The sequence below is a fragment of the Heterodontus francisci genome, unplaced genomic scaffold (genome assembly GCF_036365525.1).
Source record: "Heterodontus francisci isolate sHetFra1 unplaced genomic scaffold, sHetFra1.hap1 HAP1_SCAFFOLD_216, whole genome shotgun sequence".
Lineage (NCBI taxonomy): Eukaryota > Metazoa > Chordata > Chondrichthyes > Heterodontiformes > Heterodontidae > Heterodontus > Heterodontus francisci.
In genome coordinates, this window is record NW_027140566.1 from 1,176,658 (window position 1) to 1,191,149 (window position 14,492).

Here is a 14,492-nt window from a genome sequence, read left to right on the forward strand (position 1 = left end):
AGAGAAAAAACATTCTCCTCGTCTCTGTCCTAAATGGACGGCACTTAATTTTCATCAGTGCATGCTAGTTCTGGACTCACCCACAAGAGGAAACATCCCCTCCACATTCACCCTGTCAAAACCGTTCAGGAGCTTATATACTTCAGTCAAGTCTCCCCTCACTCTTCTAAGTTCCAATGAAAACATGCCCGACCTGTCCAACATTTCCACATCAAACAACCCACTCATTGCAGGTATCAATCTAGTAAATATCCTCTGAACAGCCTCCAATGCATATGCATCCTTCCTTAAATAAGGAGACAAAAACTGTACGCAGTATTCTAACTGTTGTCTCACCAACGCCCTGCATAACGGAAGCATAACATTCTTACTTTTATTTCCTCCCGTAATAAAAGGTCGCATTCTATTAGCCTTCTTTATTAATTGCTAAAACTGCATACTAACCTTTTGTGACTCATGCACTGGAACACCTGGATCCCTCTGCACCTCGGAATTCTGCAATCACTCCCCCTTTAAGAAATACTCTGTTTTTTTTTTTATTCTTCCTGCCAAAGTGAACAACTTCGCATTTTCCCACATGATAATTCATCTGCCAGATTTCTACCCACTCACTCAACCGATCTCTAACAGTCTGCAACCTCCTTATGTCGCTTCCCACCATGTATCCCCCAATTCACCACCATTACACCCATCTGAGATGCACCATCACAGCGTCTCCTTGGTCATAATCGCGCAATAATAAACCCCCACAAAACCCTTTATATTGAAATATTTATCCAACAACATTTTCAATTATACAAACAAAACTGAACTATTTACTCTTGTGTATTCCCTCAGTGCCTGTTTTGCGGGTTCCCTCGACTTGCCGAGTGCTGCTACACAGTGCTTACCTAGTGGCTGCAGCATGGCTGGTGGAAGACAGACGACTTGCACTGGGGTAGACAGCAGATGGACTTGCAGGACGCTCTCGAGCAACTCTGGGCTTTGAGGGCTCGAATTCAGACTGCACCACCTCGGCATGTGAAGCAGCAGCCTGGACTGGCTGATGGGAAACAGCAAGAACACTGGTGGAATAGCAGTGAAGGGAGAACAAATACTGACATCCTCAGAGAGGACAGCAGGTTTATGCTCCAAGAAGCCACTGCCAGTAACATGGGGCAACACACCAGCAGACCTAGTAATCTACTTGGTAACAGATTTCTCGACTGCTGTGAGAGCCTGCAAAAACCTTTGAGCACTGAGATCCACAGCCATGATGGCAGCAGTCTGATCCTGCATGGCAGCAAGCATGGATCTCATGACCTCAGTCTGAGCTTCCACTGTCGCACTGAAACGTTGGGTGCCTGCCGCCTGTGCTGCAGTGGAAGCTGAGACGATGGTTTCCAGACGCTGTATCATGGCTGGGTTCGTGAGTGCTGTCATCGAGTTAGTGACCAATTCCAAAGCAGAAAGAATGGGCTTCATGAGCCATATCCTCAGCGACATTGGAATTGGAATCCTCCATATTCCTTGATGGTGACAACAGACAGTTTGACAGGCCTGTCAATGGATAAAGTGTCTCAGTGCACAAGTCCATCAGCATTCTCCTGTCTGATGCTCCAACAATATTCTCAGCTGAGTCCTGTGTATTATAACTCGTTCGCGACCTTGCCCTCCTGTGAGTTGACACACGAGCTATCATTTAACCTGGCCTGGCTGCAGCCCACGCGTGTTTTGGTGACACACCAGGTGCAGATTCCGACTCAAGACCAGCCTCTAAGATAAACGCAGTGTCAGCATTTGAATTGGTAGCTGTGAGCAACAGTCCAAGTGATGGGGTGTCACCATCAGTGCTGTGCTGATTCTCTCTCTCGGTCTCCTGGAGCTGATGTGACTGGGAAGCTGGCAGTTTTGGGTTATCATTGGGAAGTATAAAATCAGAAGGGGATGGTTGGGGTGAGGAATTGGGGTGGGATGGAATGCTGAACGTCCATGGGCCCACTATCTGCGACCTGTCCATCATCTCAGAGGGCAGGATGAGGGAGAGGTTGTGAGACCATAGCATCATCCTGAATGCTCTCATTAATGTCGGATGCTGGATGCTCTATCACAGCTGGTCACATGATGTGGAGAACCATCTCCTCCATCAGGCTCCGGGGATGAAGGTAAGCCGAGATAGTGTTGCACTGTGTTTGCGATGATTTGCCTGCCATAGCTGAATAGCTAGAAGTATGTGGGTGCCGTGAAAGGTGTGTGCCCTTTAGTTAAGCAAATCTGCTGTCCGAACCTGGTCTGGCCTTCATGTGACTCCAGATGCACAGCAATGTGCTTGACTCTTAACTGTCCTGCGAAATGGCCGAGCAAGGCATTGAATTGTCAAGTGAAAGCAGGGATTGGCAACAAATGCTGGCTTCGACAACGACACCCATATCCTATGAATTTCATTTACAAAGGTCTGGGAATAGTGTTTCAGAGTTTTTCACAAGGGTCGTTGTCTCGAAGACATTCCTGGTCATGATAATATGCAGCTGCATGTTCACATATTTAAAGAACTGTTACTTATAAATTGTAATCTTCTACCCTTGACTGGTTTATTCTATGGTTCGAACATAAGAATGGTGAGAAATAAGGAGACAACACTCAAAGGTCAATTTCAATGCCAATGACTTTACTAGATTCGGCAGGTATACAAATGTTAAAAACAAAACAAAACATTAGTCAGCAATACACCTGTTGACAAGACACACATTCGTCACAAATAGGTTGCAGGGAGTCATACATAGATGAGCAACCAGTAGGCGGTCACTTCCCTGCTGATTGTTCAGTAGCTGACCAAACTATGTCCATGTTTGGAACAAGGTTGGAACGAGTTCAGGAGCTGAGTGGCCCTGACGGAAGCTAAACTGAGCATCAGCGAGCAGATAATTGCTAAGCAAGTGCTGCTTGATAGCACTGTTGACGACCCCTTCCATCACTTACTGATGACTGAGAGTCGACAGATAGAACATTAACCTGGGCCTCTAGGTTACTAGTCTAGTGACATTACCGCGATGCCACTGCCTGCTCTGCATTTTCCAGTGCACGTGAAGTTTGTCAAAAGTTCGAACTTGACATCAAAGTGAAACATAACTTTAAAGTCAGTCTTTATTGGTCATTTTCATTGCAGCAGCTTTTTCGGGAGCAGAGTGTGAGCGAGTGAGCAGCTGGGAAGGTCAGTTTGAAAGTAAATTTAATTTCCTTTTGTTTTTCGGCGGAGGCCAGGGGGCTGCTGGGTAAGTAAAACACTATATATTTGGGCGGTTTAAAATAACTTTCCTTTCATTGCAGCAGCTTTTTCGGGAGCAGAGTGTGAGCGAGTGAGCAGCTGGGAAGGTCAGTTTGAAAGTAAATTTAATTTCCTTTTGCTTTTCGGCGGAGGCCAGGGGGCTGCTGGGTAAGTAAAACACTATATATTTGGGCGGTCTCCCACCCGCCCTCCTCCTCTAACCAAAAAAAAAAGGACTCGGTGGGGTGTTTATAAGGTAAGGCTTTTTTGATTTCTCTGGTTTTATTGTGATTGGTAAAAACTTTTCGTTCCTTTTTCATTTAACTAAGTTAAGCTTAAGATTAAAAATGGCAGGAGATCTCAGACCCGTGTCATGCTCCTCTTGCTCAATGTGGGAGCTCAGGGACATGGCTGATGTCCCTGACTCCTTCACGTGCAGGAAGTGTGTCCAACTGCAGCTCTTGTTAGACCGCATGACGGCTCTCGAGCTGCGGATGGACTCACTTTGGAGCATGCGCGATGCTGAGGAGGTCGTGGATAGCACGTTTAGTGAATTGGTCACACTGCAGATTAGGATTGCTGAGGGAGAAAGGGAATGGGTGACCAAAAGGCAGAGAAAGAGCAGGAAGGCAGCGCAGGAGTCCCCTGCGGTCATCTCCCTCCAAAACAAGTATACCGTTTTGGATACTGTTGAGGGAGATGGCTCACCAGGGGAAGGCAGCAGTAGCCAGGTCCATGGCACCGTGGCTGGCTCTGCTGTTCAGAAGGGCGGGAAAAAGAGTGGAAGGGCTATAGTCGTAGGGGATTCGATTGTAAGGGGAGTAGATAGGCGGTTCTGTGGTCGAAAACGAGGCTCCCGAATGGTATGTTGCCGCCCAGGTGCACGGGTCAGGGATGTCTCAGATCGGCTGCAGAACATTCTAAAGGGGGAGGGTGAACAGCCAGTTGTCATTGTGCACATAGGCACTAATGATATAGGTAAAAAACGGGATGAGGTCCTACAAGCAGAGTTTAGGGAGTTAGGAGCCAAGTTAAAAAGTAGGACCTCAGAGGTAGTAATCTCAGGATTACTAATAGTGCCACGTGATAGTCAGAGTAAAAATGAAAGAATAGTCAGGATGAATGCGTGGCTTGAGAGATGGTGCAGGAAGGAGGGGTTCAGATTTTTGGGACATTGGGACCGGTTCTGGGGGAGGTGGGACTATTACAAATTGGACGGTCTACACCTGGGCCGGACTGGAACCAATGTCCTTGGAGGTGCTTTTGCTAACGCTGTTGGGGAGGGTTTAAACTAATGTGGCAGGGGGATGGGAACCAATTGAGGTCAGTTGACAGTAAGGAGGTAGTAACAAAAGCCTGTAAGGAACTAGATAATGAAGTCAGTGTGACTAAGGGGAAGAGCAGGCAGGGAGCAGATGATGAATATAAAGGGACTGGTGGTCAGAGGTTCATTTGTTTTAATGCAAGAAGTGTAGTAGGTAAGGCAGATGAACTTAGGGCTTGGATTAGTACCTGGGAGTATGATGTTATTGCTATTACTGAGACTTGGTTGAGGGAAGGGCATGATTGGCAACTAAATATCCCAGGATATCGATGCTTCAGGCGGGATAGAGAGGGAGGTAAAAGGGGTGGAGGAGTTGCATTACTGGTCAAAGAGGATATCACAGCTGTGCTGAAGGAGGGCACTATGGAGGACTCGAGCAGTGAGGCAATACGGACAGAACTCAGAAATAGGAAGTGTGCGGTAACAATGTTGGGGCTGTACTACAGGCCTCCCAACAGCGAGCGTGAGATAGAGGTACAAATATGTAAACAGATTATGGAAAGATGTAGGAGCAACAGGGTGGTGGTGATAGGAGATTTTAATTTTCCCAACATTGACTGGGATTCGCTTAGTGTTAGAGATCCAGATGGAGCAGAATTTGTAAGGAGCATCCAGGAGAGTTTTCTAGAGCAGTATGTAAATAGTCCAACTCGGGAAGGGGCCATACTGGACCTGGTGTTGGGGAATGAGCCCGGCCAGGTTGTTGAAGTTTCAGTAGGGGACTACTTTGGGAATAGTGATCACAATTCCGTAAGCTTTAAAATACTCATGGACAAAGACGAGAGTGGTCCTAAAGGAAGAGTGCTAAATTGGGGGAAGGCCAACTATACCAAAATTCGGCAGGAGCTGGTGAATGTAGATTGGGAGCAGCTGTTTGAAGGTAAATCCACATGTGATATGTGGGAGGCTTTTAAAGAGAGGTTGATTAGCGTGCAGGAGAGACATGTTCCGGTGAAAATGAGGGATAGAAATGGCAAGATTAGGGAACCACGGATGACAGGTGAAATTGTGAGACTAGCTAAGAGGAAAAAGGAAGCATACATAAGGTCTAGGCGGCTGATGAAAGACGAAGCTTTGAAAGAATATCGGGAATGTAGGACCAATCTGAAACGAGGAATTAAGAGGGCTAAAAGGGGTCATGAAATATATTTAGCAAACAGGGTTAAGGAAAATCCCAAAGCCTTTTATTCATATATAAGGAGAAAGAGGGTATCTAGAGAAAGGATTGGCCCACTAAAGGACAAAGGAGGAATGTTATGCTTGGACTCAGAGAAAATGGGTGAGATTCTAAACGAGTACTTTGCATCGGTATTCACCGAGGAGAGGGACATGACGGATGTTGAGGTTAGGAACAGATGCTTGATTACTCTAGGTCAAGTCGGCATAAGGAGGGAGGAAGTGTTGGGTATTCTAAAGGGCATTAAGGTGGACAAGTCCCCAGGTCCGGATGGGATCTATCCCAGGTTACTGAGGGAAGCGAGAGAGGAAATAGCTGGGGCCTTAACAGATATATTTGCAGCATCCTTAAACACGGGTGAGGTCCCGGAGGACTGGAGAATTGCTAATGTTGTCCCCTTGTTTAAGAAGGGTAGCAGGGATAATCCAGGTAATTATAGACCGGTGAGCCTGACGTCAGTGGCAGGCAAGCTGCTGGAGAAGATACTGAGGGACAGGATCTATTCCCATTTGGAAGAAAATGGGCTCATCAGTGATAGGCAACATGGTTTTGTGCAGGGAAGGTCATGTCTTACCAACTTAATAGAATTCTTTGAGGAAGTGACAAAGTTGATTGATGACGGAAGGGCTGTCGATGTCATATACATGGACTTCAGTAAGGCGTTTGATAAGGTTCCCCATGGCAGGCTGATGGAGAAAGTGAAGGCGCTTGGGGTCCAAGGTGTACTAGCTAGATGGATAAAGAACTGGCTGGGCAACAGGAGACAGAGAGTAGCAGTAGAGGGGAGTTTCTCAAAATGGAGACGTGTGACCAGTGGTGTTCCACAGGGATCCGTGCTGGGATCACTGTTGTTTGTGATATACATTAATGATTTGGAGGAAAGTATAGGTGGACTGATTAGCAAATTTGCAGACGACACTAAGATTGGTGGAGTAGCAGATAGTGAAGGGGACTGTCAGAGAATACAGCAGAATATAGATAGATTGGAGAGTTGGGCAGAGAAATGGCAGATGGAGTTCAATCAGGGCAAATGCGAGGTGATGCATTTTGGAAGATACAATTCAAGAGTGAACTATACAGTAAATGGAAAAGTCCTGGGGAAAATTGATGTCCAGAGAGATTTGGGTGTTCAGGTCCACTGTTCCCTGAAGGTGGCAACGCAGGTAAATAGAGTGGTCAAGAAGGCATACGGCATGCTTTCCTTCATCGGACGGGGCATTGAGTACAAGAGTTGGCAGGTCATGTTACAGTTGTATAGGACTTTGGTTCGGCCACATTTGGAATACTGCGTACAGTTCTGGTCGCCACATTATCTAAAGGATGTGGATGCTTTGGAGAGGGTGCAGAGGAGGTTCACCAGGATGTTGCCTGGTTTGGAGGGCGCTAGCTATGAAGCGAGGTTGAGTAGATTAGGATTATTTTCATTAGAAAGACGGAGGTTGAGGGGGGACCTGATTGAGGTGTACAAAATCATGAGAGGTATAGACAGGGTGGATAGCAAGAAGCTTTTTCCCAGAGTGGGGGTTTCAATTACTAGAGGACACGAGTTCAAAGTGAAAGGGGAAAAGTTTAGGGGGGATATGCGTGGAAAGTTCTTTACGCAGAGGGTGGTGGGCACCTGGAACGCATTGCCAGCGGAGGTGGTAGATGCGGGCACGATGGAGTCTTTTAAGATGTATCTAGACAGATACATGAATGGGCAGGAAGAAAAGAGATTGAGAAGCTTAGAAAATAGGCGACATGTTTAGAGAGAGGATCTGGATCGGCGCAGGCTTGGAGGGCCGAAGGGCCTGTTCCTGTGCTGTAATTATCTTTGTTCTTTGTTCTTTGTTCTCTGCAATCTTTCAGCATTTAGATAATATGGTTCTTTGACATTCTTCCTACCAAAGTGGACATTTTTGCACTTTCCCATATTATACTCCATTTGCCAGTTCTGTGCCCACTCATTAACCTATCTATGTCTCTTTGCAGCCACCTTGTGTCTTTTCCACAATGTACTTTACTCCCTATCTTTGTGTCATTTGCAAATTTAACAACCATACCTTTGGCCCCTTCATCTGAGTAATTTATATAAATCGTAAAAAGTTGATGCCCCAGCACAGACCCCCATGGCACACCACTCGTTATATCTTTCCAACCAGAAAATGACCTATTTATGCCTACTCTCTTTTAACTGTTAGCTACCCAAAATTCTATCCATGGCAATATGTTACCCCCTGCAACATGACCTTTTCCCCCCATGCAGTAGCATTTGATGTGGCACCTTTTCAAATGCGTTCTGGAAAGCTGAGGACAATACATCACATGTTCCACTTTATCCACAGCACATGTAACACTCAGCTTTCACAAAACCATGTTGAGACTGCCTGATAAGCTTGAATTTTCCTAAATACCCTTCGCTTACTTATTTAATAATACCTTCTGACATTTTCCCTAAGGAAGATGTTAAGCTACCTGGCCTTTAGGTTCCTGCTTTCTGCCTCCATCCCTTTTTGAATAAAGGAGCTACATTCACTATTTTCCAATCTAAAGGAACCTTCCCCGAATATAAGTAATTTTGGAAAATTAAAACCAACGCATAAATCATTCTCCCCTGACACAGACCAGGCAGCAGAGTCCAGGTCATTCCATCCATTCAATCCGGGGACAGAAAACGCATTCTCACCTGTTACAGTTCAGACAGCAGATACCAGGCCATTCCATCCATCAGATCCTGTATAGAAGACCATTCTCACCTGTCACAGGTCAGAAAGCAGAGACCAGACCACTGACTCCTGACTTGTGCCTTGCTGATGGTGGACACGATTTGGGGAGTCAGGAGGTGAGTTACTCGCCACAGTATTCCTTGCGTCTGACTTGCTCGTGTAGCCAAAGTATTTAATGGCTACTCCAGTTCAGTTTCTGGTTAAGGGTAACCCCCAGGATCTTGATAGTGGGGGATTCAGCGATAGTAATGCCTTTGAATGTCAAGGGGACATGGTTAGATTCTCTCTTGCTGGAGTTGCTCATTGCCTGGTACTTTTGTGGTGCGAATATTACTGGACAGTTATCAAACAAACCTGCATATTGTACAGGTCTTGTTGCATTTCTACACGGACTGATGAAGCAGCAGAGGATGGTTGAGCCCAGGGTACTACCCTGAGGAACTCCTGCAGCGATGTCCTGGAGCTGAGATGATTGAACTGCAACAACCACAAACATCTTTCTTTGTGCTCGGACCGACACAAACCGTTGCAGAGTTTTCCCCTTGATTCCCATTGACTCCAGTTTTGCTCGGGCTCCTTCATGCCGTACTCAGTCCCAACAGTAACCCCTAGGGAACTCCAATAAAAACCTTACTATAGGCCGCAAAAGATCCATTAACCAATACTTTTTGTTTCCTGTCAGTTTTCCAATCCCTTTTATTCCATGAGCTATATCTTTGTTCACATGTCTGTTGTGTGGCACTGTATCAAATGCCTTTTGGAAGTCCAGGTACACCACATCAACTGCATTGCCTTCATAAACCCACTCTCTTTCCTCCTAAAAAAAAAACTCTTGCAAGTTACTTAAAATGGTTTTCCCTAAAGAATTCCATACTGTCTTTCCTTAGGTATCTCTCATTTGTCCATGCGACTATTCATTTTTTCACAAATTATTGTTTCAATAAATTTCCCCTCTACCAATGTTAAACTGACTGACTGCAGTTCCTGGGCTTATCTTGTTACGACTGACCGCTCAAGTATATATATATCCAATCAAATTAGACTGTTCTCATTGCGTGAGCAATACACTGTTAAATAATTCCCGGCGTTCTGCAGATCGCCTAACACATCACTTTAAACTTTCTAAATTAAAGACATCTAAAGCCGAATTGAACTATCTGGCAAACTCCGAATGAGGCAAACCAAACCAGATATCTTTAGACCAACAAATTAACTGTTTATCAGAAAAACTAAACTCTTAAACACTACTAACATATAAACAGCATTAGAAAACAGCTTTCTTTGTGATTTGCACTTCCCGATTATTAATTCTCTGATTAAAGTCCACTTGCAGTATTCCAGGTTCCAATGAGGAAAGAAAAATGACCAACATCCAAATCTTCAACTCCTCCTTCATCCAGCGAGGACATCTACAGATTAACAAATTGCAAATACTTTGATGAATTAATTTTGCTTTCGAATATTGAGGGGTGAAACAGTGATCAGTCTAAAATTCACCTTCCTTCAGTTTAAATTATCAGTGATCTCTGTTCCTTTCATGCTCATGCTGTCTGTCTCTGTGTCTCTCAAAAGCTGGTTTTTCAGCTAGTTTCAAAAATTAATCGTCATATTTTATCTCGATTCTACAGTCTCTGAATGGCTGTTGCAAAACCTACTCGGAAACAGGCTATTTTAGATCTAGTAATATGCAATGTGGTAGGATTAATAAGAAATATCATAATTATCGTCCTCCAGGGGGTACAGTCACAACATGGTAGAAATTCTAATGCAGTTTGAGGACGAGCAATTTGGGTTTCAGACCAGTGTCCCCAACTTAAACAAGAGCAATTACAGAGGTATGAAGAAAGAGTTGTCTAAAACAGGCTGGGAAAATAGACTAAGGGAAAGATAAGTGGATGAGAAGTGGCAGACATTTTACCAGATATGTCATAACGCTCAGCAAAAAATAATCAAGGTCAAAAAGAAGACTCGATGAGAAGGATGAACCACCCGTGGTTAACAAAGGCGGTCAAGGAGAGTATCCCATCAAAAACTAAGGCATACAAAGTGGCAACAACTAGTGGTACGCAAGAGGATTGGGAATCTTTTAAAGAACCAGCAGCGGATGCCTAAAAAGCTAATTAAGACGGAGAAAATTGATTATGAAAGCAAATTGGCAATAAATATAAAAAAAACAAACAACAAGAGCTTCTATATAAGAAGAAAGGGAGTCGCTAAAGTGAGCGTGGGACCCTTGGAGGATGTGACTGGTGAATTGATAATGGGGAACAGGGAAATGGCAGAATATTTAAACCAATATTTTGCATTGGAATTGACGATGGGGGACACTACAAACACCCCACAGATATCAGATAAGCAAACAGCTAATGGGAGTAAAGATATTATAACAGTCTCTTTCACGACGGCAAAGTATTTAACTAACTAATTGGACTAAAGGCAAACAAGTCGCCAGGACCTGATGTGCTTCATCCAAGGGTTTTAAAGGAAGGAACTGCAATGAAAGAGAAGGCAGTGGTCGAAATATTCCAGAACTCACTGGATTCCAGGAGGGTCCCAGTGGATTGGAAAACCGCTAATGTGACGCGCCTGTTCAAGAAGGGAGGGAGACAAAAAGCAGGAAACTATAGGCCATTCAGCCTAACGTGGGTCATTGGGAAAATGCTAGACTTCATTATTAAGGAAGAAATTGCAGACATTTAGAAAAGCTTAAAGCAATCAAACAGAGTCAACATGGTTTGAGAAAGGGGAATCATGTTTGACACTTTTGTTAGAGTGGTTTGAGGATATAACAAGCAGAATTTATAAAGGGAACCAGGAGATGTAGTGTATTTGGATTTGCAGAAGGCATTCGATAATGTGCCACAGAAATGATTATTGCACAAGAGAGGAACTCACGGTATTGGGCGTCATATATTAGCATGAACTGAGGATTTGTTAACGCACAGTAGACAGAGAGTGGGGATTAATGGGTCTTTTTCAAGTTGGAAAGACGTAAGTAGTGGAGGGCAGCAAGGATCAGTCCTAAGGTCTCAATTATTCACTATTTGTATTAATGACTTGGAGGAGGGGTCAGAGTGTAATACATCCAAATTTGCTGATGATACAAAAACAGGTGGGAGGGCATCTTGTGATGCAGACATAAGGAATTTGCAAGGGGATATAGTTAGGTAGAGTGAGTGGGCAAAAACTTGGCAGATGCTTTAGAAAGCTTTCCAGAACATACTCGAGGAACTCCTTCCCCTTTCTGACCTCTACACTACTGCTCCTCCAGTCTACATTCGGATAATTAAAGTCTTCCTTGATAACTACTCCATAATCCCTGCATCTCTCTGTAAAACAGACACAACAAATATCTTTTCATGAACACTTTTATTCAACGACACGTTGAATTCACACTTGTGTATTCCATAGTGCCTGTATTAAGGGTTCCCTAAAATTGCCTAGTGCTCCTGCACGGTGCTACCCCAGTGGCTGCAGAATGGTTGGTGTAAGGCTGCTGACTTTCACTGAGGGAGGTTGTAGATGGTCTTGCATGACTCCCTCGAGCAGCTCTGGGTCTTGACGTCTCGCATTCGGACGACATTAGTTCCCCATGGTCAGCAGCAGCCTGAGATGGTTTATGGGTATCAGCAAAAACACTGGGGGAGTATCAGTGAAGGAAGACAAATTCTGCCAGCCTAAGAGTGGACAGCAGGTTCGTGCTCCACGGAGCCACTGCCTGTCGCACGGAGCGATACCTCAGAAATCCGATTAATCCTCTGGATCTCTGAGTGCTGTACTGCGGTGAGAGCCTTAACACCCCTTTGACAACTGAGATCCACTGCCATAATGGAAGCAGTAAGATCCTGCATGGCAGCAAGCATGGATCTTATGACCTCGGTCTGACATTCGACTGCAACACCGAGACGTTGAGTGTCTGCCGCCTGTGCTGCAGTGGAAACTGCGACAATGATCACCAGACGCTGTATCAAGGCTGGGTCCGCTAGTGCTGTCATGGACTTAGTGACAACTTCCACTAGGGAAAGAATGGGCTTCAAGCTCTGTGCAATGTCCTGTGCCCTGTTGGAGTCGGACTCCTCTAAGTTCCTAGACAGTGACAACAGACTGTCTGACAGGACTGTCAATGGACAAAGTATCTCAGTGGACATGTCTATCAGCATTTTCCTGTCTGTTGCCCCATTAAATTTCTCATCTTAAGTGAGCTGGCACATGCAATCACCACGTGCAGGTCCCGACTCTATTCCAGCCTCGACGGTACACGCAGTGTAAATATTTTAGCAGGTGGTTGTGAGTCCCGGACCTGCTAATGGATATTCACCATCAGTGCTGTACTGCTGCTCTCTCTTTCCCTCTCTCTCTCTGTCCCTGAGAGCTGCTGTGACTGGGAAGCTGGCAGTTTTAGGTTATTATTGGGAAGTATATCATCAGAAGGGGAGGATTGGGGTGAGGTTTTGGGGATTGGATGGAAAGCAGGAGATCCAGGTACCGCCAACTGCAGCTTGTACATCATATCAGACAGCAAGATGAGGGGGAGCTAGGAGTTAAGAGACGTCATAAGGAAAGAACGTTGCATCACCCTTGAAGCTACCAGCCAGCTTCACACACAGTTAGGATCCTGTTAAGCTTACAGTCACCCAGCTTACAGTGCGGGTCACCCTGGGCGGCATGTATAATTCATGGCAATGAGGAGGCAGCAGGAAGTTTTGTGTGTCACCAGGAACAGGCACGGGCAGATCATGAATCACAAACCCTAGGCCTGAAAAGAAGGACAAATCTGATTTTTCCTGTTTCTCACCTTTTTCATTGTTTTCCATTTTCTCTTTCACCCTGTCTCACACTCTCACCTTTTCAGTTTCGGTCTGGCTCATAGGATCAGAGACAATGCAGCATAGAAGGAGGCTATTCGGCCCATTGTGTCAGTGTTGTCGCTTGGAAATATTATCTAATCAATTCTGCTCCCCTGCTCTTTCCCCAGACTCCTGCATTTTTATCCTTTTCAAGTTTTTGCCAAATTCACTTTTGCAAGATATTTTTGAATCTGTTTCCACCATATAGCCTGACAATGAATTCCAAACCCAATAACTCAGCGTAAGAACATTTTCCTCATTTCCCCTCAGTTTCTTTGCCAATTAACATCAAACTGTGTCTTAATATTGCACTTTCTGACACTGGAAACCTCTTCACCTTAATTACACAATCAAGACTCTTCGTGATTTTGAATTTCTATATTTAATCTCCCTTTATCCTTCACTGCTCCACAGAGGACAAAGAATAAAACAACAGAAAATGTCGGAAATAGTACTGATGATAGGTCACATATCTGAAACAATAACTCTGTTTAAGTCACCACAGATGCTGCCAGAACTGCTGAGTATTTCCAGCACTTTCTGTTTTACCTTATGTATTTTCTGTGCGAATTAAAATTTTAGAAGATTGAAGCCATTGTTTTCAGTCCCCATTGCACACACCATTAACAGCTACCGACTTTATCCCTCTCCCTGACTACTGTGTGAGACTAAAGCAGACTGTTTACAAACTTGGTGTCATATTTGACCCCAAGATGATCTTCCGACCACGTATATGCACTTTCACTAAAATGGCCTATCCCCACCTCAGTTACATCGCCTGACTTTGTTTCTCTCGCAGCTCCTCTGCTTAAAACCCTCATTCAAGTATTCGTTACCACCAAGACGTCTGCAGTACTGAAAGTGACCACCTCTCCTGGTGCTCGTGCCGATACTGATGAGCTGCCAGTTCTCTGATTGGCCAGCAGCTGTTGGAGGTGGGATCATCATCTTGAAAGGGACTTGGATCCCAGCATAAGACATTTAGACAAAAAAACCGCACGATCGTTTTGGGGCGAGGTGGGGGTGGGTGGCACGAAAAGGCCGAGGTTCTGTTAACCCCGCCTGTCTGGCCCGCTGCTAAGAGCCACGCCTGCTACACATGTCCAGCCCCATATCACGGAAATAGCCTCCTGTCCCACAACACACTAACATACCTATGTTAATCCTATATTGGCCTCTTGTGCATCCCTGATAT